Source organism: Aulonocara stuartgranti (assembly GCF_965226115.1).
Source record: "Aulonocara stuartgranti genome assembly, chromosome: 7".
Lineage (NCBI taxonomy): Eukaryota > Metazoa > Chordata > Actinopteri > Cichliformes > Cichlidae > Aulonocara > Aulonocara stuartgranti.
The window spans coordinates 46,201,871-46,228,316 of NC_138945.1; the positions used below are offsets into that span (position 1 = coordinate 46,201,871).

At 39.5% G+C, this 26,446-nt stretch overlaps 2 protein-coding genes across 8 annotated transcripts in view; both read left to right on the plus strand.

Moving 5' to 3' along the window:
- Positions 1–26,446, plus strand: part of LOC309709549 (uncharacterized protein) — a 144,863-nt gene that overhangs the window by 69,833 nt on the left and 48,584 nt on the right. The gene's annotated exons all lie outside the window — the stretch shown is intronic.
- Positions 1–26,446, plus strand: part of mgat4c (mgat4 family member C) — a 125,760-nt gene that overhangs the window by 32,123 nt on the left and 67,191 nt on the right. For 5 of the 7 annotated variants that reach the window (XM_082538216.1, XM_082538222.1, XM_082538217.1 and 2 more), the window contains one exon: positions 20,711–20,781. The gene's annotated coding sequence lies outside the window, so the exon portion shown is untranslated. Of the gene's footprint in view, positions 1–10,726; positions 11,163–12,153; positions 12,619–20,710; positions 20,782–26,446 lie in introns of those variants that run through there. The other 2 variants (XM_082538221.1, XM_082538218.1) reach the window with 2 other exon arrangements.

Sequence of the window (26,446 nt, forward strand, 5' to 3'; positions counted from 1 at the left end):
TATGTAGTAGAAGAAAATATTATGGAAAAGTTGAAAAATGAATTTTAGATGATGTGTCATTTTGGTTGCACTAAAATAAAGAGGGTATAAAACAAAGATCACTCACTGTGAAATAGATTAAAGAGGTGACATGCCTATGCTTTATAAACACCCTCACAGTTGGCTGAAGCAAAATAAGAAACAAATAATAAGTTAATTATTGCAATGAAGGTTTTTCAAAAACTCATCTTTGCCACACCTCCATCTCTCTCATCATCTATCCCCACTGCTCCACCTCAGGTCTGCTCCTCTGACCGACTCGGCTGCTCTCCTTTGGTTTCTCTGTTTATTTGCTTGGATTAGAAGTCCAGACTCTGAACTCTCTGCTCAGTTTGGCTAAGGTTGTTCTGATGCTCTACACAGCCTGCAACTCTCCCTGGGATGTGTTCAGATAAAAATTATCTGTCAAGACTGTCTGGAGGAGCAGCACTCTCTAAAAAAAACTTCTTACATTTCTCACCATGTTCCACCGCCTGTCAAATATATTTAAAAAAAGAGCTGTCAAACTTGTGTTAGTCCTCCCCTCTACTAGGACTGGTCACATTAAGGTTCAGCACTTCAGAAGTGAGATACTTTATTAAGATATGTTATTTATTTCCTCCATATTTAATGAGGAGCCACCCTGGGAAGCAGATGGTATGTTAGCTGTAATAAACCAGAGTTGACTTAAGTGGTTTTGTGAGGAATTGAGCTGTTAAGCTTTGCTATTTCACACCCCACATTGTTGAAGGGTCAAAAGGTGTGCAGTGTGTGGGTGTGTATTCACTCAAAGAGTGTGTGTTCATTCACCAGGCACAAATAGATTACTTTTATAACTCTGGACAGGTTCTCATTGCCCCCAGTGAAGCATCATATATTGATGCAGAGAGAACAAAAATTACTGTAAGCTCTGACCCCGTTGTTCACAGAGCCAGCATTAAAGTTGCTGAGTAAGGGTTTCACAGTTCAGCTGTGTTTTATTGTTACGCTCAGCAGAAGTGATGCGAGTGTACACACATGCACAAACTCAGATGGAGATTCACCGAGAGCACACGATCACACGAGTGTCCTCTGAGATTTCTGTGAAGTTCTGGAAATGAAGGAAGTTACAGGTGTTTTGGTCATCAGAAAATAAAACATGATTCTTTATTCTCACAGTGAGAGAACTAACAGATGAATCTTGCTAATCTATGGCTTAGTCCAAAAAATATTTAAAAAAATACATGAAACAGATGGTCTTTTATAGGTGCATCAGGATGAAAATATGATGGCTGCCAATTCTTAAAAACTACATCTGGCAATGAGCATTTTCCCCTAAAGTTACCTATGTGATTGGTGATTTCTTTAAGTGCTTAGCCCACAGATGGTGGGTTGTAGCTTTCTGTGATGTCTGAGTATATTTCACGTCTTCAGTTCACTCTGAAGACTCTGAGAGAGGCTGGAAACTGGCGGCAGCTGTCTGAGCCTGAATATTCCCATCGTCTCTGGCTAATGTCGATAATTAAGGAGTAAATACATTTTAGGAAGTCCCTGGTGTGTAGTAGCTTCTACTTTCAACCTCGACCTGTTGCAGGGCACCTTGAAGGTAAATCCGAGCAGGTTTTGGGGATGTTGGAAAGTGAAGAGTGGGTTGAAATGATTCCTCGTCTCAACTAGGTACTTTCACAAAGTGAGACAAAGGATGTGTGTGGAAAAAAATATCCACTTAGTGCTGCATATTAAATAGAGGCCTGATGAGTAAAACATGAATGTTTAAGCTTATTTCTACTGATACAATCCAGCAATTACGGCCCCAGGGTTGCAGATAGAGCTGGGCGATAGAACGATAACGATATGTATTGCGAAATAACTTTTTCTCGATAGAAAAATTTAACTATTGCGATAGGCCTCACCGCTCTTGTCCTCTTAAATAAAAAAGAACAGCCAATCCAAATTAAGTAGCGCAGAGCCGAACCAATCACAGCCGCAGCGTCACGTCACGTGACTTGTTACGTACAGCACAAGTGCCAAGCCGCACATGTGTATTTGTTTGGGAAGCAGCCAGCCGCCGTGCCGCCCGGGTGTGCCGACTAGAGAAAAATCAACCGAGAGTGTGACCGAAGGTTACCGAAGAGAAAACAGTTGATGGTTCCAATGCCGGAGAGATTGTCGAACGGAAGAGCCATAGACGTTCCGTAGTGTGAAAGTATTTCGGCTATTTCAAGTCTGACAAAAAACAGAGTAGCGCGCACTGTAAATTGTGCCGAAAGCAAGTCTGGAAATACAATAAAGCGGTGCATGCTCAATCTCTGACTGGAAGCGCTAATTCGTCATTCGGCTTTTGTCAGACTAAAGTAACTGTTAAAACTGTTTGAAAAGCTAAGCTATACAACAAGGAGAGATTGAGAATTTCCTTTTAGTTCTCAGTTTATTTGATATTGACAAAAGTTAGTCAGTTTTGTCTGTTCTTCTGTAAAACAAACTAAGATTTATTTTTAGAATTAATATTTTGTTTCTAAGTGGAATTGACAATTTAGTCTGTTTCGTTTGTTCTATTTTGAAACTTAAACGCTTTAGCGGCTGCCTTTTGTGTAGTTCAACAGGGTAGATGTACTTAAGGAACAGGAGACTTTTTCAGATAAATAAAGGCAAATATTGCAAACTTATTATGGGAAATAAATATTTAAATCAAAACAAGCTGATTATTTCACATTTTACTTGTGAGCAACGGCACATTTAAATCTTACAAATATAGTTATTTGGCTTATCGTGATAGATATCGTTATCGCCTGAAATGAAAAAAAAACAACATATCATGATATGAAAAAATCTTATATCGCCCAGGTCTAGTTGCAGACTGCCGGGGCTGACCGTGTGTACTTATTTTCAGACAAATACCATTGTTAAAGGGACAGAGAAGAGATCTTAACAACTTAAAGGAACCTCCCACGAGATGGACTGGGAAAGAGAAGGAGGGCTGATGGGATGGAAAACAGGGGATCACCACAGTGTGCTATTGAGAAGAATGAATGAATAAATTGGAAGCGATGGCATTCCTGGCGATCTTCAAGGCAATGAGACATTATTGATTTCGAAGGAGAAAACGCATTCTTAATGTGTCCAGGGATCCAGGCCTTCTTTTTCATTCTGCTTGTTGTCCTTGCTCTTTTTCTACAGCTTTGTATTCCCAAAAAAAATGTCTGAGGAGTGAAAGCAAGATGTAAAATCCTAATGTAGCTCATGACGTGTCAGTCTAGCTGCTGGAACACTGAGCACTCGTCTCAATTGACAGTGAAGGTACTGTATACTGCACCACAGCCATCTGTTCCCTTTTGATACAATGCAGTGAATCAGCACTTGAGTTTTTTGAACGGGTGCATCCTAAAAGCCTTTTATCTGCAAGGATGGAGGCAGGGATTGGCTGTGAAGACGGTAATTTGTGTTGATATTAAGAGGAAGGGAACAATAAATTGTGCTATTGCTACTGCACCCACTTTCTTAAAAAATATTGTGAGGCAAACAAGCTTTTTGTTTTGATTTTTAACTCTCAACAACATGATGGTCCATTGGTATATGGTTATCACCCACCCACTTTTTTCTGCTTACCCTTATCAGGGTTGCAGGGGGGCTGAAGCCAATCCCAACTGTCATAGGAGAAAGAAAGAGTACACCCTGGAGAGGTTTCCAGTCTATCGCATGGCTAACACAGGGAGACAGGCAACCATTCGCACTCACATTAACACCTGTGGCCAATTCACCTCTTTGGACTGTGGGAGGAAGCCAGAGTACCCGGAGAGAACCAACACAAACACGGGGAACACATGCAAACTTCACACAGAAAGGCCCTGGCCAGATGTTGGAGTCAAACTAAGGACCTTCTTGCTGTGAGGCAACAGTGCTAACCATGCCACTGTGCTGCCCCCCACCGGTATATGCTTACCTCCAGCAAAATAGTATTTTTAGTATTTTTTTCAACAAAATGCTTCTTGTGAATAAATGAATGAATGAATGAATGAATATATGATTCTGACATTATCTGCCACAGTGTGTACATTTTACCATTTTATGACGCCCTGCCTTGGGTCTGAGTGTTAGCTGTACTTTTCCTTCTGGGCGCCGCTCCAGGGTAAAAGATTCTAATGTGAGGTGGTAAGCCATAGATTAAAGATCATATCAAACCCAGCAAATAGACAAAGTGTCTCAAGTATGATGGCACAGTCAGGAAACGCAGACAAAGTTTGAGGTGATATGGAGTACAGCCTTGTATTTATCATATAGCGCAACAATAGCCAGTGTATAGCAATCAAGGAGATGGTGTGCTGTGCGGGATGGACTCAGAAAATGTTTACCTTCAAGGACACAGAGTTATGTAGGCGTGTAAAGCCTCTGTTTGAGGCTGTAATATTGTCCCGTTTTTCTGCCTCACACTTTTTATATGTAAAGATACAAAAGAAGAATGGGGTCTTTGTTGCGGGACCTTTAAGCCGACTGCGGAGATATGGACATTTGTGTAAGTGGAAGAGCTGGCATCTCAGACTGCCATTGCTGTTGTGTAAGGTGTTATGCCCCCTATATTCCACATCATATGAAAAATCGCCCACTGGAGAGGAATTACACTGGCTTGGTGTGGGTTAGTCTGGACAAGCTAAGGCCTCATGAAGAGCTCATCTGAATGCCGTTATGCCAAAACCTCTGTATAAAAAGGGATTAAGTAAGTTTATGGTGTATCAAAACATCATTTAGTACACAGTGGTGAGTGGAGTCTGTATAAGGGGCTTTGAAGTAATATTAGAACAGTATGTACCTAAAAGGCAGGGAAATGTTTAGTACTTCAAGCTATATTAGATTTGGAGACAATGCTCTAAAGAAAATCCAGAATCGTTAGCTACATGGTACGGTATTGCTGTTGGACAGTCTGATGTGTTTAATGTTTTGTTTTCTAAAGGAAGCTGATTTTATGATGTTGACTGAGGTCTTTATGTCAGTCAAGGTGGCCCACTTGGAACTGGCACATAGGGGAAACTTGACATTGGTAGTGGCACTTGGACTCAAACAAAGAGCACTTGATGAGTACTTAGCCTAGAGGGGCACTTGGGCCACTTTGATTCCCATCTGATGTGACATAAATAGATAAAAAGAAATCTTGGTCAGTTCAGTCCAACAGTGCATTAAGTAGCTGTACTATAACAATTTTGATGTCATCATGGAAGAAATTCCTTTTCATGTATTTTGGAAGGTGGGTAAATTCATTTCCCTTGAATAGCTGTATATCCAAGAATCGCTTAGCAAAGAGAAGATTAAGTGCACACATTAATCCAGCAGTCAGAGCAATCTTGTAATCCACTCAGTATGCTAATTGCCTGTTCTTTCTCCAGCAAAGGGGTTTACAGGCCATTAAATGGCACTGAGCAGTTGACAAAGGATAGCCAGCATGCTCCCCCACCCACTTTCCCTCTTTCTCTATTTCTCACTTGGACAGGCTGTTGCACACCCACACAACGCTCCTCTAAAGAAATATGCAGAATCTAAAAAGTCTGCCACTGTGTGATTCCAAAGCACTTATTTATTTTACACCGTTAACGTAGAAATACCAAGCCAGGTTTCTGTTGATTCTGACAATGACAAAAGTGGATGTCTTGGTTGCTGCAGAAACTTTTTATCTTCCTGACTTTGAGGAGTTGTCGTTGGGCAATCTTCACCAGCATGCCAACGTTTTTGTTTGTTTTTTGTTTGTAATATTTGTCCATATCTGACAGTTGGACAAGTAAATAATGAAAGATAGTTGCTATTGTCTCCATCACAGCGCACATGCCTCTCTTTCTCTCCCCACAAGGGGATCATGCCAAGGTAAAGTGCAATTCGTAGCGCACTACTGCCTGTGTAGTCCCTCAAGTGGCCTTGGCAGCCTTAACATGATGGATGTTGTTCCAGATTGGGTTTCTCGCTACACTGATAAAACAGCCTTGTCAAAACACATTCACTACCAATGTAAGCATATAAAGATAGCTGCAGATAATTAGAAGATTTGTGCTTTGCGTCATTTCTAGTGCCAACTGCCAAGGAACAGGGCTGTGACGGATGACTCAAAAAAGAGAATTCGGCTTGAAGCCTGACTGCAAATGTTGCTAGTAATGACCAGAGTGTGTTTTTCAGATGCAGCTAATGAGCACGGCCATTAGACATAAATGACATTTTAAAAACCTGGGGAGTAAGGAAATGAAGAAATACTTGACTGCCTGTAGGCAACAAATATGGCAAGAGCATCTGGAGGATGCAGTGCTCTGTTCACATAGATGACCTCCATCCAGAATGTTGATGCTGTCAGTCATTGTACTGCTAGTAACTGTGAAGATGAGTGCTTGTTACAGTGAAATTCTTTAAGCCGTGTTCCTGTCAGTATGTGCATGGCCTCTCAGAGATATGTGAAAGTGACACTTATCCTTACATGACTGCAGAAAACATGGACTGCCCAACGGCAGCCCCAAAGTGAAGCCAAAATGTCGCCCCCTGGTGTTTGGGTGCAGTATAGGTCGTAAACCCGCTATCTCCATGCTAGTGGATGAGACTTGGATCAACTTAAAAGAAAAGAAGGTTTCCCAAAGATGCTTTCTGCCATTGTTAATTGTGCTCATCATGCTGATTTGGGTTAACTGGGTCACTTTTTCTGATTTGATTTTAATTGTTAACATTATGCTGTGAAATGTCATGATGACAGCTTTGATTAGCAGTTGCAGTTACGGAGAAACTTGCATATCCCTGTTCAGGAATTGCAGATAGAGTAGGGCCACTGAAAGGAGGTCCAGTGTTTACTTTCCATAACCACCACTGTGGGCTTCAAACTGACAGACTGAGGTATTCCGCACTAAACCGGACAAATCAATATAAGGGATTTAAGGGATCGTCACAGTTTTTCATTAGGTAAATGTGTGATATCTAGCCTAATCAGTAATTAACATTATTGGCTAGTTAGCTAAGATGACCAGTCAGCTATTGGGAGGAAGCTGATGTTTGGAAGCTAATCTGTCTACATTAATGAATTTACCTTGACTAAAGAATGGTAAATGGCCTGTATTTATATAGCGCTTTACTAGTCCCTAAGGACCCCAAAGCGCTTTACATATCCAGTCATCCACCCATTCACACACTGGTGATGGCAAGCTACATTGTAGCCACAGCCACCCTGGGGCGCACTGACAGAGGCGAGGCTGCCGGACACTGGCGCCACCGGGCCCTCTGACCACCACCAGTAGGCAACGGGTGAAGTGTCTTGCCCAAGGACACAACGACCGAGACTGTCCAAGCCGGGGCTCGAACCGGCAACCTTCCGATTACAAGGCGAACGCCCAACTCTTGAGCCACGATCGCCCCAAAGAAATCTCTGATGTGCTTAAATGTTAATTAAAGTCAGTGATGTAGTTTAGATATTAACGTTGTATATCTGACTACAATATACTGAAGGATGTTCAGACCTGTAGCAGGCAGCCAAAGATGAGGCACTGCATTGATTTATATGTGAAGCAGAGAAAAATCTGCAGGCCTACACAGTCACTGGCTTACGCTACTGTTACTGTATTTTTATTAGTAGTATTACACTGCAAGAGCAACAGGCTGGACTTTTTTTCAGCTGCTGTCCAGAAGAATATTATTACATATCTAAAAACAGCTGTGTGAGCATGTCAGTAGAACTGCAGACTGAAAAAAAGGAAGCGCAGAGCTACAGAACCTGAAGTCTGTGAGATGTTCTACAGTTTGTGATGGTTTTCTCTTTCTGATTGTAGGAGCTCCTCTCAGATTCAGACCTGAGTACCACCCAGTGACAAGAGACAAAAGTACTAAATACATTTATTTGTTGTAATATTGGTGTAAATTTGCAGTAACTCCATAGTTAATTGATTTAAAAAAATAGTACATATACTAAGCTAACATATTATGTACTGTGGGTGAAACTGGCAATACATAAAATGATATGTAGATTTTTTTTTTTGACAGCATAAACAAATAAATAAATAAAACAAGAGGTAAAAAGTATAGGGTAAAAAAATTCTTCATGTGTATGTGCCAAAAAGCTTTAATATGAAATTATTTCACACTGTGTTTTGCTAATAGTGTGTTATTTACCATAAAGTAATTAAGAAGCATTCATGCCAAAGTAACCAGGGAGTATAATAGATATTTTAAATCTACTATTTTCTGCAGGAGGGAACAACATAATTTGGCAAAACTCCAGAGCCTCTGTGATGATGTAACAATGTTCAGTACTTCTAGCATTACACAAATGAAAGGTTGCTACCACACTGTTCATAATGCGATTTGTCCTTCTTCTCAACTGAGCCTACGCTGGGGCTCTAAAAAAGAAGATTTTACTTTGAGTCCTGCTTGGTACCTGCAATGAGTTTCAGTTCTCCTGATTTTTCTGACACGATATCTGCCTCACTGGGTCAACAGATCATTTAGTACAGGAAGTCTATGATGGAAAAAAAAGGGAGGGCATTTCTGCAAACCTCTCAATCCAGGAATCCATGCTCGGTTTGGTGCCGATGGTCTACCTCACTCATTTTTCCCCCCAGGGTGTAGCTGTTAATAATAATCTGGACTCTGGGTCCTGTTGTTAACCCTTGTATGGTGTTCGGGTCTGTGAGACCTGTTTTCAGTTTTTTTCAAAAGAAAAATTAAACAATTAATTATTTTTTCAACCTGAAATTCATTGGCTTTGGCTTATTTTCTGTATAGAACATAAATCCGAACTAATTTTCAATGACCTCATACTGTACCTTCCCCCACGCATTTACATTACATACAAGGTGTTCGGGTCCACTGGACCCAGGTCTAATAAAAGTGTTGAAAGTGAAGGTCCTGTGTTCCCACACTCTGTCTTCCTCCTTTCTGGTGCTGCTGATAGTGTTTTCTTCTCCTCCTGCTCCGCACAAAGTTGCAACATTGTTGAAAATTCAACTATCAACACCGTCTGCTCTTACATTCCCGCACATTTTACCCTCTTTCTTTAGGGATCCAAATTTTATTTTCTCATACCCTGTCCCACCTGCAAATTAGGGGCATAATACTATAAATAAGACTTTGCCAGTGTGGTTCTTTATCACAACTGATCAAGATGGCAAAAGATTATCTGCTGCGAGGGCCATCCAATTGATTTTTGGAAGAGAGAGGTGCTTCGGATGATGATGTTGACAAAGAGGTTTCAGAATATTTCACATTTCTGAAAATTCAGAGTCTGACAGTGACTTTGAAGAAGAGGATGAGGTTGAGCACCATTTAGTAACAAAACGAAGACGAGTACCGCATCTGCAGCCAGCTCCAGGACCAGAACAAGCCCACCAGACAGCAAGTGAAGAAATATGGATGTCAATAACTGGTGAAATTGAATGGTCTTCTTGCCCAAGAAATGAGCCACCCTGCAGAGCTGCTACTGTGATAAGCCAGGGCCAACACGGCTGACAGTTACTCATGTGCAGGACATCAAGTCTTCATTTGAGCTTTTCATCCCAGATTCCATCCAGAAAATGATTCTGGATTGCAGTAATCTAGAAGGAAGATGTGTTTTTGGAGAGAGGTGGAAGGAGATGGACCAAATCCATCTAAGAATCCCAAAGGCCTACTTTGGGGTTCTTATCCTCGCAGGAGTTTTCAGGTCCAAAGGGGAATCCACAGAATCCCTGTGGGATGCAGAAACCGGCAAGAAACTTTCCGTGCATCAATGTCTCTGGAAAACTTCCACAAAATTTCCAGGATTATCCATTTTGATAACCGAGACGACAGACCAGCTCGACGGCAGAGAGACAAGCTTGCTGCCATCAGGACAGTGTTGGATAAGTGTGTGCACCACCTCCCCCTGTTTTACAACTCTGGGCCTAATGTCACCATTGATGAGCAGCTGATCCCATTTAGTTGTGAAACATATTGCTTCACGTGTAAATGTGTTGTCTTTCCACTCACTCCACTTGATTATAACTGATTTATTTTTTTAATAACATTTTATAAAAAAAAAAAACGAGAAGCACATTAATTCATAAATGTGATCTAACAAAGGTAAAGGGAAAAACCATGTTTGCTGTTCATATGGCTTGTAATTGGGATGAAGTAAACATCTCTTGAGTGATTTAACATATAATTGTTTGATAGTGTTAATTTGAAAAGCCAAAACTCTAGCGGGTCCACCAGACCCAAGAACACTGGTTGAGTAACAAAAATATGAACACCACACAAGGGTTAAATGGAAAGAACAAATTACACTTCTTTGAAACCTTTGACGGATGTGCTTTTAAATGTAACATTTTATTTAAAGTTTTCTATTTTCTGTTTTTATATGTTACCAGGATATAGAGTGCTCTGTGAGTAATGGATGTAAAACTGTTTACATCATCCTCAGTCTAATATTAAAATCTCAGAAATCAACATTTCATTTCCAGATAATTCTAATATTTACAATAACTCTGGGCCTCATCAAGGTACCAGTGATGAGAGAAACACAAGTGTGTAGACTTGCTGACTAGTCTACACACTAGTGTAGATGGCGCCAGTGTGTACGGCTTGCTGTCTGATTCTGTTTGTACTAGTGTTTTATTTTTACTTTGTTTTAAAACATGCTAACTCTCTGTTTGTATATGATCGTCAAATGCTGCTGGCTATTAGATCCTCTCAGTTAAAAACTCTTTATTGCAATCGTGGATATCAGGGAACCGTCTCCCCACCACTCCTGTCAGGAGTTCCAGCTTGTAGCCGTTGCGTTCCGGCGCTACCTCAACTGAGAGGGCGCCGTAGACGCCGTGGGAAACGCAGTGGCTTATTGGTGAGAATGAAGGCTACCTGGACACGATTTCGAAAAATACCTCACCCTATCCCGACTGGATTTGACCGCGTCAACTACTGGCACTCTCTGGACACGGCTTACACCTGCCTGACACCTGTTGACGGGCTTACGACAATAACCCCGCGCCAGCGTCCCCCCCGTCTTCGCTCAGGTGGAGTAAACCCTCAGAATCTACGGCCGATAGGTCGGGCACCCACATCGGCCGCTGAGCCACCTGTACCACTGAGATTAAGTCTTGTTAATGCACGATCGCTAGCAAATAAAACTTTTATTCTTAAGGACTTCTTTACCGATCGGGAACTGGATCTAATGCTTTTAACGGAAACTTGGCAGAGAGTCGGTGAGTCCAGTTGTTTTACTGAACTTTTCCTATGGGCTCAAAATGTGGTCATAAATATTTTGTACTTGTAAAAAAGATTTGTATGTGTAAAAAAGATTTGTATGTGTAAAAAGAATTTGTGTATGCGTAAAAAAGATTTGTATGTGTAAAAAAGATTTGTGTGTGCGTAAAAAAGATTTGTGTGTGCGTAAAAAAGATTTGTGTGTGCGTAAAAAAGATTTGTATGTGTAAAAAAGATTTGTGTGTGCATAAAAAAGATTTGTGTGTGGACTTAGAAAAAAAACCCCTGCAAGTTACAAGTATGGATTTTGACCCTATTTTTCTTCCTTTCATCTGATTGGTCAATGTCATGTCAATCACAAATGTAACAATCCAATCAGAGAACAGATGGGTTTGGCTGTCAGAGGGGCCCTTTTTTTCCTTGAAGGGTGATACAGTTGAAAGCTGGAGGATCTCTATCTGGTTGTTCAGTGATGACGCGACGAATCCTACTTCCGGGTCTAAAGTAGTCTGCGTTTAATATGGCTTTTGTGTTGTTAACATGTTTAATGCTATGTATTTTCTTCTATTTGATCTCAAAAAGCTCCTAAAACAGTCAGTGATCACTGTTGACCTCCCTCGGCTTTTATTACCACTAATCATTTATTTAAGCTCAGTTTTTAAAACCTTAGGATGTAGCTACAGCCCAGCCCATGCAGCAGTATATGAATGACTAACCTCGTATTGTGGATGGATTATCTCAGTTGTTCTCCTGGCTGAAGTTTGGTCCTTTTACAGCATCCTGCCATGCGATTACATTTGTTCCTGACCACCGAGAACACTCACGTTAACTTTTATCGAGTGGAAAAAAAGTTAGCTTGTTTATATTATGCTAACATAGCTGTGTCGCTAGCGGTCACGTAGCACATCATTATATACCAGCTAGCCCAACTTCAGTAACCCTACAAACGTCACTGCTGTTTAGTTTTCTGTCTTAATTTATGCTGGAAGTGATAGCAGAGCTGTACGTTTTAATTTGTTTCCAAAACCCCGCAGTCAGGACATGCTATGTTGTATTTAGATAGAAGCTAGCGAGCTAACTTCCTGCTAACTTCTAACTCCGTTAAATGTCATAAATTCCGTTTTCATGGATGCCTGGATGTTAAACTCAATTGTTACACCTGGTAGAGCAGAACGCTGATCATTTTATTAAAGATGAAAGACTTTAGATAGTTTTTCAACTCTCAGTAATGCCATAGTGATCGTTTGATATATGGACCTGCAGCGGAGTTTAGACCCAGACACGGCTAGTGACGTCAGACTGAACAATCGGATATAAATATCCGATAGCAGCTAGGTCCCCTAACTTTCAGTAGCTGTTGAAAGGAAAAAGTTGTGGTATATCAGTGGTTAGAAATACCATTATTACTTTAGGATTAGTTTAACACAAAGTCAGGGCTGACCCAGGACCATTGCTGTGAGTCACAGTGCACAGCATAAAAGTCCTTTCACATTGGACGCAGGATGTGCTGCTAATGCTAACTGCTAACTAAAAGCAAAGGATCCAGAATTTGTTGCGCTGGCTGCTGAGCTCTGTGGGTTTTTGCAGCAGCTCTACCTGTACTAGATGCACCTGCTCCTTGTCTTTTCTATCTCTGACTTTATGTCCTCTACAAGAGTTTCTGTTTTTTTTGCTGGTTCCTCAAATGTTCAATAAAAACATGTATGCTAATTCATAACGAAGAAAGCTTTGTAATGAAGACTGTCATTTCCAAAACACTGCCCGCCCCCACCCCGCGGTCCGCAGCGCTGTTGAAAAGGCTGTGGAAGTCCCTGTATTAAACACGTAGACCTGTGACACAAAAATCACCAAACTCTGACGACCACAGACTGTTTTCCTTCGTGGTGATGAAGGAAAACGCTGGGTTGGCATGTAAAAGGGCATTTATTCCTACGGTGGCCCCTAGAGACAAAGCACGTACAAACTCCAAAACACTTGCAAACTCCAAAGCACATGCAAACTCCAAAACACATGCAAATTCCAAAACACATGCAAAGTCAAAACACTTGCAAACTAAAAAACACATGCAAACTCCAAAACACGTACAAACTCCAAAACACTTGCAAAATCCAAAACACTTGCAAACTCAAAAACACATGCAAACTCCAAAACACGTACAAAATCCAAAACACTTGCAAAATCCAAAACACTTGCAAACTCAAAAACACTTGCAAACTCAAAAACACATGCAAATTCCAAAACACAACGGAAGTGCTCCAGGACGCTAGGGGCAGTGTTGAGCTCGAATTGCAAAATAAACGGCAAGTTTGTCTGTATGGAACGGTCTAGTCTCCGTCGCGCTTCCCAGGTTGCCTAGCAACCATGATACTAACCGCTGGAAACATGTCATACAACTTGGTTTGACAGAAATGAGGGAGAACATATTTTGTTCATTTGTTTGTTTGTTTCTACAAGAGCTTTGTGTGATTTGATAAGTATCTGAGGCTGAGACCACAGGACAGTAAAACATGATTTTTGGGCTTCATTTCTGTACTGAACAGTTATTTCAAGATTAGTTAGTAAATAACAATTAGCTAATGTTGTTCATGAGACTAAAGTCATATCACTTTGGTAATGTAAATATAATATGGCCAATATTATAGTTATTATATTAATCATTATTAGCTATTACAGCAGTGAACATGAACTCTGTGTCAAATACTGAGCTTCAGTACAGATTCAAGTTGCAGTTATTTATATGTCTTATCACCTTAAATCTTCACTCAAAGACAAGTATCTTTGACAGTGCATATATAGGTGTATCATATATAAGAGACAAATGTTGTTCCTTCAGTATGTTGGCATTACTAAATTTGGCTCATTGCTTACATATATTTATTAAAAGAAAATGTACAAGCTGTGATAACTGTTTCTGATAAAATGAAGAGTAGACTGATATATGAAATATTCCTTTATTGGGTGAGAAAATCAGACCATGTCATAACTGCTTTAAGTCATACAGAATAGATATCAGAGCCTTAAACAGGCTGGCTTCTGCTAAATGGGTCAAACTGGGCAGAAAGTATACAAACACATAACATCCTTATAGAATATGATGTAACACTATAGATCAACTTACCTCAGAATATATAAAGCATATAAACAATTACAGCAATATGATGCAACAAACACAGCAGTACTACTAATCCAAAATACTCAAAGCTTCATAGAACTGAAACAAACATTTATTTTTAGCTCCATTCTGCTGCTGATACATACTTTAGGTTTCTAAACATTACACTTGTTGCTGCCTTTCATAGTGTGTAACTTGAAGGCCCTGAGTACTTTCTCCCACACTGAAAACACTGGGATGATCAAATTATTTGAACATTACCTAATAAGACTGATTCAGGACAGACAATTAGTTATTTTAAACTTTTCTAGCAGTCCTTCACAAACAGGGAACAGTCTGTCTATTCTCTCCATCTGTCAGCTGCTGCTGGCTCTTCCTCCTCCTCTTCCTCACACACTGTTGAGTTTGTCCTGGTGGATCATCAGGGGTGCAAAGCCTCACAGATGATGTGCAGCAGTGTGTCCCTCAGTCTGTCCTCACTCTGGACACTTGCAGGTGTCACACATGGAAATCAAATGTGTGATAAGCTGCAGGATTCAAACACAAGTGTAACTTATAAGCACATGTTCATACTTTTATTCCACAATCAGAGAGAAAGAAAAAGAGAGCGAGTGCAGGACAGACAGACAGGTGACAGTCTCAGGTGTACACACTGCTACAAAACAGCACAAAAGAAGGAGGATTTAGTGTTTGTGTTATTAAGAAACAAGAAGAGTTCCCAGATGGTACAGTGGACACATGTGTGACCCCTGTGATTAAAGCATCTTTCTTTCAGCTTAACGAGTGAACCGTCAGCTCGTTCAAACACACGTTAAAGTCTGTTTGGCTCGACACCACCGAACAGAGGCAGCAATATAACATAGCTAACATTAACAGTGCAGTGGATCCTGCTTGTGCCGTGATATTCAGGACTGCAAACCGAGCAGCATCACTGACTTTCAGCTTGTTGTGTTTATGGATATATGACTGACTTTAATTATCCACAAAATCATCACAATCTCTGTAAGATTAAGGTCGACTATATATATATTTTTTGAAGTAAAGGCTTTAAAACCAAGTTAATTCTGAAAGTACAGACATCGCTAATGTCACATAACTTTCCCGACATGTGGCCAACAAGAATGGTTTAATGTTCTTCATTAAAAAAATATTTGCGCATAAATAAGTGACATAATATTCAGTACTTACTTCTGAAAGTTTACTCTTCTTCCGCTCCGCTTCCACCGTTTTTTTTTCGGCAAAATTATCCACACCACCACCGCACTATGAAGTCTGGGATATGTTGGGCCATGAAGGCTACACTGACCCATCCTTAAAATTCAGGGAAATTAAGGACGCATTTGAGGGCCGCATTTCGAGCAGCCTTTGAATTGGGAAAGCCTTCTCTTGTGGCTGTGACGTAATCGGCCTTAAAATGCGGCCTTTAAGGCTGCAAACCCCAAATCCGGTCATTGGTACTTCCTGGCTTGTGTAGTTACTAGGTAACAAAAGCTCAACACTGCCTCTAGCGTCCTGGGGCACTTCTGTTGTGTTTTGGAATTTGCATGTGTTTTTGAGTTTGCAAGTGTTTTGGAGTTTGCAAGTGTTTTGGAGTTTGTACATGTTTTGGAGTTTGCATGTGTTTTTTAGTTTGCAAGTGTTTTGGATTTTGCAAGTGTTTTGGAGTTTGTACGTGTTTTGGAGTTTGCATGTGTTTTTTAGTTTGCAAGTGTTTTGGAGTTTGCATGTGTTTTGGAATTTGCATGTGTTTTGGAGTTTGCATGTGCTTTGGAGTTTGTACATGTTTTGGAGTTTTATGGAGTTAAATCAGGGCCATAATGTTTGTGTAGTTAAAAGAAAAATTTGAAATCAAAAATATGTAAACTGAAAGCAAAAGTCACATTTTTCGAGTGAACTTTTTAAAAGAAAGAGTTGGATTTAAAATAAAATCAAACGTTTTGAATATTTGTATTAACTGAAAACCCAATGGTTCTTTTATCTATTTCTCTGAGTAGACTTTATTTAAAAATTTTCAGTAATCTTTTTTTCATTATTATTATTTTTAAAAAAATCTATTCAGTCTCAGATTACATTTTTTCAGATTCAGATCTTTTAAATTAATGTACAAAAAAAAATTCTTCAGGTTGTATTCTTGTACAGCACTTTGGTCAACGCTCCTGTTGTAATTAAATGTGCTATATAAGTAATTAAACTATTAACTAAACTAAACTAACAAATGTTTTCTTACACAGTGCATGTGCTAACTGCTAGCTTAACTGTAGCTTAACACAAAGGAGCTTGCAAAGAAAAGCGTCTGGACTTCTTTAAGTTGCTTGAAGACGTTTCACCTCTCATCCAAGAAGCTTCTTCAGTTCTAAGGTCAAATGGTGGAGAGTCCCAGATATAAACCTAGTGGGAGTAACCCCCCACAGAGGGACAAAAGGACCCCCTGATGATCCTCTAATCGCCTGAGCCAAGGTGTGAAACTGGGTGTGGGTCCCAATCAGCCAGAGTTTCGGGTGTGTTCATTGTGAAACCTGGCCCCACCTTATCATGCGAATTCCTGAGGTCAGTCCAGACGCTTTTTTTTGCACACACCCGAAACTCTGGCTGATTGGGACCCACACCCAGTTTCACACCTTGGCTCAGGCGATTAGAGGATCATCAGGGGGTCCTTTTGTCCCTCTGTGGGGGGTTACTCCCACTAGGTTTATATCTGGGACTCTCCACCATTTGACCTTAGAACTGAAGAAGCTTCTCGGATGAGAGGTGAAACGTCTTCAAGCAACTTAAAGAAGTCCAGACGCTTTTCTTTGCAAGCTCCTTTGACTACGATGACCTGGATGACTGAGAACCTTCACAGACATGTAGCTTAACACATTAACTGTAAGAGCTTCGGAATGATTTTAATGCTGTATAAACTATAGTATGTTAAGATTTTTGTGTTTTTAAATCTAGTGTCAATGTTATATTTGTCATGATTTAAGAAGCTGTCAATTGCATAAAACTATCAGCAGTCAATCATTAAAAAGCTGGGTGTGTCGCAGTCACATCCAGCAGGTAAGTGAGTGGGCTCTTGCTCCAAAAATGCAAGATAGCCCCCATAAGATCCGACATCACAGTTTATAATTTGAGACAGTATGTTGATTCAGTCGCAAGGAAAATGCTGCCTCTAGAAATACAGAAAAGAGAATGCTGCACAAAAGAACTCACCAGATGGACTGGTTTTCTTCTGTTTAAACAGTACCTCTAAAGCATGTGCTACTTAATCTCAAGAATCTGCAGCTAATTTTTGCAACCAATCACCATGCACACACCCATCTATAACTGAATGTGTGCACATAAGGATGAAAGCAGGCAGATTTAACTTTTAAAAAGGTTGCAAATATATAATTCTAGTTATGTAGTTCGTTGTTATGATGTAGGTTTAACAATACTGATTCTGGTCCGGTGAGATCTTTTAAAAGCTTTTTTTTAAAAGAACTGGTTGTGATATTTTTCTTCACATAAGGCTGTTCTGTTGTGTTCATAACTATCTATCTCCTCTTTTTTATTTGTATTTCTTTCTACATTGTAGATACAAACTGAAGATGTGAAATATATCAAGTAAGATATATGGAATAATGTAGCAAAGAAAAAATTAATAAATAACTCTAATAATAACTAAATATGTCTTATATTTTAGATTCCTGAACGTAGTCACCCTTTGCTTTTTTGACAGCACTGCAAACCCTTGGCTTTCTCTCAATTAGCTTCATGATGTAGTTGCCTGAAATGGTTTTAATTTCACAGGTGTGCCTTGTTAGGGTGTTTGTGGAATTTCTTGCCTTCTTAAAGGGGTTGGAACCATCGGTTGTGTTGTGCAAAAGTGCATAATCAGAAGAGATTTGTTTGGGCCAAGAAACACAAGGGATGAACATTGGACCAGTGGAAATCTGTTCTTTGGTCTGATTAGTCTAATTAAGATCTTTGGTTCCACCTGCTGTGTCTTTGTGTGACGCAGAAAAGGTGAACGGATGGTCTCAACATTCATGGTTCCCACCGTGAAGCAGGGAGCAGGATGTGGGTTGGTGTGGGGATGCTTTGCTGGTGACACTGTTGGGGATTTATTCAAAATTGAAGGCACACTGAGCCGGCATGGCTACCACAGCTTCTGCAGCAACATGCCATCGCATCCAGTTTGCGTTTAGTTGGACCATCATTTATTTGTCAAGAGAATAATGACTCCAAACACACCTCCAGGCTGTGTAAAGGCTGTTTGACCAAGAAGGAGAGTGATGGAGTGCAGCACCAGATGGCCTGGCCTCCACAGTCACCTGACCTAAACCCAATCGAGATGGTTTGGGATTGGATGGGCTGCAGGGTGAAGGCAAAAGGGCCAACAAGTGCATCTCTGGGAACTCCTTCAAGACTAGGCAATTGCATTAACAAGCAGTTGAGCAGGTATACAAAGTGGCTGCTGAATGCATATTGCTAATAAGCGCATTCCTGTGCCTACATTTAGACAACATCCACTTACCATAAAACAAAAGTTCTAGCATGCTGACTGCTAGAAATATGTTTTGTGTATCTGTGTATTTGTTACACCAGTGTGTAACAATATCACAGTAATAATAGCAATGTAAGACATGGAACATGTCTTTTTTGCATGTGTAGGTGTATGTGTTTTAATTTGTTTTGCTCATGAAACCCTCGCTAAAGGATATTTTCCTGAAAATGATAACCTTCAAGTATTCCCTTGGTATTTCTGAAGGTATTCTGAGGTGCTATCGTTCTGTTGCTCTGAATAAAGGGCAGTGGGTTGGGGGTATTATAAAGTGCAGATGAGTTGCTAAGGTAGGACTGTATGTGGGTGGTTGTCTCTCAGGAGTTTTTCTGGAAGCTATGGAGGTCACAGTAGAAAGGTGCAGTAAATATGCTTTGTGCCAGCACAATGTTGGGAGTAAAATCCTTCTCTGCTCACTCGATGAGAATATGATTTTTTGCACTGAAGCTTGCTTAATCCATCCCACATACCTTAGCTAAAAACAGTCAAGCCTCTATTTATCATTTGGTTCAGTTCAGTTTAAATTTTATATCTCCAAACCAGAGCATAAGTAAATTTTAGACACCTTACATATGTAAAGTCAAAAGACCCTAAATAATGGCAATGCACCCGTTAAAGATCCAAACTTTCTAACAGGAACGGACTACGGAGACCTTGCTAACAACTTGTACTAACAGGTGGAGAAATAATAACAACCTAACAGGGACAGCTCACAAATTTCTGACTTACAAGACATCACAAGGGTAGAGATTGTTACATTTTAAAATATATAAAACTGTGTTTTAGTATATTGCCATGGAATTAAACATTTCTGAGGTCTGATTGGTTCACAGTTGCATCCTTTATACCCTGACTGTAGATATTAATGCCACAGAAGAATAAAACACCATTAATTGTAATTTGTAATTGTAATTTACTTTTTACAAACATGCCTCAGGACAAAAGCTGTTAAGTGACAAATGCAAGTGTTCAAAGGTTATATAATTTTCACTCAGAACAGTGGAAAAGGAGCCTATTAAATTACTTGTGCATTTTACATTAAAAATCTCACATTATCTTACCTTGCAGAGAGATTAGGCTCAACTGATGGTCCCAGGGACATGCTAACAAGTAGCTCATTAGTTAGCAGTGATTGAAGCTACAAAATAAAATACACATAGCACCTTTAAAGCTTTCAGGCAGTTACAAAAACTGATCTGTCAGAGAGGTCCCTCTTAAAGACAGTAGCATTTTGTATAATTCTGAAGGTACTGCGCTCATTTCATTCTCCCTGACAGTAATCCCAGCCCTAACCCTTTAAAGAAAAACATCAGATCAACAGAAATCACACAAATTTGGATTTGAAACTGATTTTCGCCAAAATATGACATGTTTGTATCCCAGCGATTTAAACTGATACAATGTAATGTGTAAATAAAAATACTCCTAATATTGCAAAAATATATATGTAATGTCTATATAAATTATGTTTTAGAGGGAAAAAGGAAGGAAGAGTACTGTAGAAACAGTAACCACCTTAATTCTTGGGCCACAAAAACCAAGTGAGTGAGAAGCACTTTGTAAAATGAGGTCATCCCCACACATCCTTTGATCCCTCCATTCTTCATCTTGGAGGCAAGTGGCATATAAGAGGATCTATCTTTGTGAACAGTTTTGAGCCTCCAAAATTACAAACAAACTAAAGGCAGGGGATCGATACAGTGTGTCTCACAGAATGATGAAGTGGCACTTCAGAGGGTGAAAATCAATGTCGCGTTCCCTTTCTCTCCTTCTCCTCTCGCCATCCTTCTTTGTGGGTCCTAACCTAGCTTCACAGTCCTTATACCACGGTGTTAAAGTGTGTATGTTGCTTGGAGCTTGGTCTCACACTGTGATTTAATAGTCCTTTGTTTTTTTTTATTCCTTTTTAGCCTGGAAGACCCCTGCCACTATGATGTGTGAGCACACCCACCAATAATGGCCCATAGGATACACAGTGAAAGTAAGTGCTTCTGGTCTGATTTATGATTGGAATGTTCCTTCACCCTTTACTGTCCTTCTGAACCTCAGCTCATTTGTTGAGGCAGTATCGATCAGGATTACATAGCAATTATTAAATCATAGCATGGCACTTGACATGAAACTGCCAGCATGAAAGCAAATATTTAGTACAACACATGCACTGGACAAACAAGTTCATTTCTGTGCATTTTTATAGCTCATGAAGTGTTGGAAGTGAAGAAGCCATTTACAACTTTGGAAAAATAAAAGGAAGTTGATTATATATATTAAACAAAGAATTAACAAAGCTTCCCAAGGAGAAAATTGGATTTCAAGTGCTCTGGCAGTGGCTAGAAATTAATTGTAGCACTGTGGCAACTTTTGAAGATCGCATTCACAGCAGAAGGAAGCATATTTTGCCTCAATACTGGGACATTGTCCCCAAAGAAGTATAGGATTAGGTTTTGTTATGTGTTACTTACTGCTTGAGTTGAACAGTTTCAGTATCTGTTTTGCATTTACTGCTTTCGGTTAAGAAGGAGTTTTTCAATTACTGGAGCATGATTATATTTGGGTTGGGATTTTCAGGTTATGGCATAGACTAATGTACATCATTCATGTTTGTCTTAGTAATATTGTCTCAATATCAGTTCCCACTTAAATGTGGTACTTTTTGTGATGGATTCTACCAGAAACATTGGTAAGTTGTTTGATGAGCATGTACTGTACAAATATGTACAAAAAGAAAAAAACTGTCTAAAGTAGCTGACAGTTTGTGGTGTAGGTAAACATATGGCAGTTTCAGGCTGCTGGTTGGCACATCTGTAAATCTGATCAATATATTTATGGTCCTCACAAGGATTAGGGTTCATTGATTAGAACAAATATATCAAACTGAAGTAGTACAGGTAGTTAGTATAGATAGTGTGTAAACTGTTTGCCCACTTCCTGATTTCCTGTATTTTGTATGTTTGTCACACTTAATGTTTCAGCTCATAAAGCAAATTTAAATATTTAAATCACTTTTTCACACAGGGCCATGTAAGATTGGATTTTTGTTTCCCACTTAATCGTAAACAACTTCATTTAGAAACAGCATTTTTGTTTTTATTTGCGTTATCTTTGTCTGATATTTAAATGTGTTTGATGAGCTGAAAGATCTAAGTGGGACAAACACACAAAAAAAAAAAAAAAAAAAAGAAGCACAACTGTAGATTTCAGTTGTGGCCTGATGATACATCCCTATAGTTTCAAGAGGTTTTATCTAACAAAACCAGCAGGACGGTGTATGCAAAAAGAAAACATTGCCAGCATTGTGTACTGTGATTTACAGTTCTTGTAGTGATGAGTTATTATTTGCACTGATAACCGTGTCACTTCAACATCATCAACATTGTCTCAAAATTTCTTTAGTACCTTGAATGTAGTCATGTTCCCTTTTTCTTGTACAGTCTTTGCATTACTTGTCTCGATGTGTGGATGTATAGGACGTAATCTCCATGCACATAATCTGTATGAGTGAATGTATTCTGTGTTTGAGAGGAGTCTGCAATACTGTTCAGGGCGTTACTTGCTTTTGTGATGTTGGTGAGCTCTGAGACAGCCCCTGTTGGTGCTGGAAGGCAGCGCTGTCAGCTATCTTCCTGTCAGCCCTGCCTCAAGTTCTAGAGCTGAAAGATGAAGCCTGAGACAGGTATCCACGTAGTGAAGTAGTTGGGGGAAATAGATATGCATTTATCTTACTCCCCATCTATAGTTATCTATATACCGTATGTAGCTACAGAGTCTATTTGTCTTCTTTTGTTTGTCTTTGTCTGTCTCCAGGGGTGCAGCATGGGGTGAAAGGCTGCTGTGTTTCAGCAGTGAAATATTCATAGTATGTGCAGGGAGTTTGACGAGGAGCACTTGACACTTCCATAGTCACCACCCTCATTTTCATTTCCTCTCTGGCGCTGGCACTTTACCTCGGAGCTCCGCTGGTCTTTCATTCAACACTGTATTATAGAGGCTCAGTACATGATGAAAACAAGCCCACAGCATGCTGCTTTCACATTTCATCGCTGAGTGAATGTGATGTTAAACAAAGAAAAATACTGCATATTAGTGAATATTTTAGCTGTAAATCTCAAATATGAATTTTTATTACTATTCTCTGAAGGTTTTCATGGTAAAATTGTTCATTGAGATGCTTTTTGCCATCCCTCTTGTGCTGCGATAATAGCAACTTGGGAACATTTTCAGTTTAAATTCAAAACGGATGATATATTCAACATCGGTTGTACCTGACTTCCAACATTTCCCTGTCTTACATCATCAGTCAAAAAACTCAGCCAAACACACCCAGTCGGATTACAGGTTTAATTACAGAATATCACGATAAAATAGAAATAGAATTCATATTAACAAGACAGGATTGGTCTAGTGAAAAAAGTCTGACCTCTTTCTAAAGCTGCATTGCACCTTGCCCCTGAATTATGGAATTATTGATTTGGTGCGTCTCTGTAAAGAATTCAACATTTTCTACCTTTTTATTCTCTTGTATAGTGATAGTATCTTAACAGCATCTTATCTAAATATAGGCATCTATCCCAGAAATAAGGAAGTAACTCAACCAAAAAGGTTTCAATATAAATAACAATTTTTCCAGTTTAGATTTCTATAAAAATTCATGTGAGAAGGTTTAACAACAACAAACCACAGGATCATAAGCTCTTTTTTTAAGGAATTATGTGCAAAAATCTCATGTCATCTTTCATTTTTTTATATTTTGCTAATAAAATGGAAACTACCTGCTGTGATTTATTGAAACACCTGCAGACATGCATGGTACTAAACATATAAAGCAAAATATATAATATAGAAGTTTGTACTCATTGGCAGGCAGCATGGTGGCACGGTGGTTAGCACTGTTGCCGCACAGCAAGAAGGTCCTGAGTTCAATTCCACCATCAGGGCCGGGGTCTTTCTGTGTGGAGTTTGCATGTTCTCCCCGTGTCTGCGTGGGTTCCCTCCGGGTACTCCGGCTTCCTCCCACCGTCCAAAGACATGCAGTTTGTGGGGAAAGGTTAATTGGATAATCCAAATTGCCACTAGGTGTGAATGTGAGTATGAATGGTTGTCTGTCCTTGTGTGTTAGCCCTGCGACAGACTGGCGACCTGTCCAGGGTGTACCCCGCCTCTCGCCCTATGACAGCTGGGATAGGCTCCAGCGCCCCCCGCCACCCTGAAAAGGATAAGCGGTAGCGAATGGATGGATGGATGGGTACTCATTGGAAATGCAAAAGTACTATTTTATCACTGTCAAACTGTTATCGTTTTTCATAGACTAAAGATATGGACAACAGAGAAGTACCTAGAGATACAGTTTTTATTTGGTTCTTTGCCAAGTTGTCCATTATGCATAGACACAACATTAGTTCATTCCTTGACTTAGGTGCTTTTTCTTGAATGATCTATAGGGCAGTGTTAAGTGGCTTAAACCAAAAACAGTGGTAAGGTACACAGAATGGACTAAAATGAGTAAAGAAGCAGTTATCAAAAAAATAAATAAAAAATTATGAGACTTTGTGGCTTTTTGGAAGCAAAATCTAAAGAAAGAGGGTTGACTCAGGAGATTTGCACATTACTGTATGTAAGTACTGTGTGGAAGACATTCTGTAAAATAAAGTTTTACATTTGACAGTGTGTGCAACAGTTTCAGTTATTTCATTTTGTGTAAAGGCTCATGAAATTACATTTAATCTACTGATTTTTGTTAAGAGACCTGACATTTCCTTTAGTGTGTAAATGCATACAGATATGTTTCATGTCATAAACTCAAACCTCTTGTTTTACTTTATGCCCACTGCACAAAGTGATGCGGCTTCTTGAGCTAAAACAACAGTGAGCAGCTGGTCGGTGTGATTTTACCAACCTGCTGAGCATCGACAAAGACTGTCGAGCAGATAGTCAAGTTCATACATACACACTTGCACAAACTTCTCATAATGTGCCTGGCAACTTCTCTCAGTCCTGCTACTGTTCACAAACACACACACTTCCTCTTACAAAGCTCTTCACAATAAAATGAGCCATGTATAATGCAAATGCTCTTTTAAATGTATTAAACATATTGCACTCCTTTTAAAAGGAATTGCAAAAAATTTTCTGAAAACTTTCATCGTGATTATTTTACCATTATTATTACAAATTATAAGTTGATTGATAAAAATAAATAAACCAGTTAAAGAACAACAGGAAGATGTGAAATAACAGATAAAAAACAAAAACCCACATATACTGAATAAATCAATAGCCTAACACATAATAGTTCTTGTTTGTTTATACAAAATCAGTATTCATATGCATCATGTTGAAAACAACAATGTTGATATTTGTAAATAAAAAATATTACATTTATTAATCATGTAAATTTCCTGCACCTGTCATAGACGTCCACATGATGCCCAAAAAAATTACCCAGTCCAAAGTTCAAATGTTGAACATCTTGATGTCGAGGCTGTGTCATGGTTGCATGTCCAAATTGCGAAGTTCGGATGTCGTCTAGATGTCCAGAATTGGTCATGGACCAACGGACACAATATAGACACGTTTATCCAACGTCCATTGTTTAGCAGGTAGGAACCTGAGCCAATAGGTGTGCTATTTAAGCTGTTTTAGTCTGCTTACAGCTGCTGTGCATCTGCAACTCACTTTGCAACCCACTGCATCTGTATCTGTTGTAATCATTGTCACATCTGTTGTCACTGATGCCTGCTTTGTTGCTGCTGCTCTCTTTGCTTCGAGGCTTCCATGGTTTAACATGAAAGGCTGGTGAGGTCTGCTATCAGGACATCTTGTCAATATATACTTTTCACCAAATAAAAATAGCAGTCGACCATTCGCCTTTTGACTTAACTCTGACTTTTAGGTTTCCTGGGAACCTGTTGGGTGTCAAGTAAATATACTTCCAATTTAATTATATTTAGCTTCAAAGTTTTTCTGACTGTCAAATAATATTTAGTACAATAGTATTCATGTACACAAACAGCAGTATTACCTTTTTGACACTATCATGTTTTGCTAAGAGATGCTGTGCTTTTTTAGCAGGTGCTTTAGTCTTCTATCCATCCACTTTCGCTTAACAATACTCTCATCATTACAGGCAGATGTGAAATGTAAACATGAGATCCGAGGTTAAATGTCACATGATATTTCAATGCAAACTATAACGTGATATTTAGAGTCCTCATATATTAGCATAGTTTCCTTTTTTTTTATGACTCAGATTAGATTTTAATATACAACCCCCCCCCCCCCCCCCAAAAAAAAAAAAACCACCCAAAAGATAGCAGAATGGACATTCCCAGTAACAGCAACAGAACAAATTGAGAATCAATGCATATTTCCATCCTTCTCTACTACAGTGTGAATATGAATCCAATAATCTTGGACTTTGGAGCACCCCCAGAGCAAATGTTAAAGTGTGCCACTTCCTTGCTGGCATTTCCAGCATGCATCATCAGTCGCTAGACCCACCTTATGTAACCGTGAGGGTGTCCAGTATACTCTATTTAAAATCTTAAATTGAACCAATCTTGAACGCAATTCGCGTGACATTTTTTTCAGATTCCTGAGGATGCCATTCCATTCCTCCACTGTAAAGTTGAGATTTAAGTCCATTTCCT